Source organism: Penaeus monodon, chromosome 21, assembly GCF_015228065.2.
Source record: "Penaeus monodon isolate SGIC_2016 chromosome 21, NSTDA_Pmon_1, whole genome shotgun sequence".
Taxonomy (NCBI): Eukaryota; Metazoa; Arthropoda; class Malacostraca; order Decapoda; family Penaeidae; genus Penaeus; species Penaeus monodon.
The window spans coordinates 19,406,114-19,407,011 of record NC_051406.1 but is presented as its reverse complement, the minus strand read 5'-3'; the positions used below and the strand labels follow the sequence as shown (position 1 = coordinate 19,407,011).

The 898-nt window shown below is 32.1% G+C and overlaps 1 pseudogene; it reads right to left on the bottom strand.

Moving 5' to 3' along the window:
• LOC119586597 overlaps positions 1-898 on the bottom strand; it is a 17,773-nt pseudogene that overhangs the window by 496 nt on the left and 16,379 nt on the right.

Genomic DNA, 898 nt, shown 5'->3' with positions numbered 1-898 from the left:
CCAATTTTCCTTACTTTAACAGGGGTTGAATCCATTTTAATCTTTCCCCATGAGACTGCTTCATCTGGTCGAGCACCACTATCACTGCCATCCCATTCACTTGCAGTATTCAGAAACACTGAAAAATTTGCACCATTTCTCTGAAAATATATAAATAATAAGTACATGAATTGCATATGAAGTGCAAATATTGCTTTCATCTGGAAATTTACCATATAATGTATTTCAGTTGGATTGCAGCAATGTACAGATACCTGCACTTACTAAACATGGATATACATAAATCCAAAAATTTACACAAATTAAACTATAGAACCCACCATGAGATTAGCATTACATATGTGGTGCTTGATGATTCCCCCGCCTACTATCACCATACCCATATTTTAGAGATTTCTTAGCAAATTGATTGAGTCTTCTTAGATCTGGAATATCAAATTTAACAAATTACCAATGCATATGATTAGCCTCAATAACACTTAAATCTTAATTTTAGTTTATAAAAAAAAATTAAATATAATACAGAATCTTTATATAAGTCAGAATTGTATACTGATATAAAAGATGAAAAAAGATTGACACAAGAGTAGTTTGTGGCTTGCTGCAGTTTACTTATACTAGAATGAATGCACAAAAAAAATGAAGCTTAACACAGAATTGGGTCTACAATCAAGGCCAGCCTGGATTCTTTTTATGCTATGAAATACATCATATCTCCAAGACTACCATCATCAATGCAGGAACTAAAAATTGGAATTTTATTCTTAGCTGCCAATACGCATACAGAGAGATCTCCTATTTCTTCACCTAGACGTGCAATTATTTTGGATGGGGACCATACTATTCCCTGAAAAAATAATTTTATTTTTAGTGATGTCATTTACAAGAAAGAAATCAA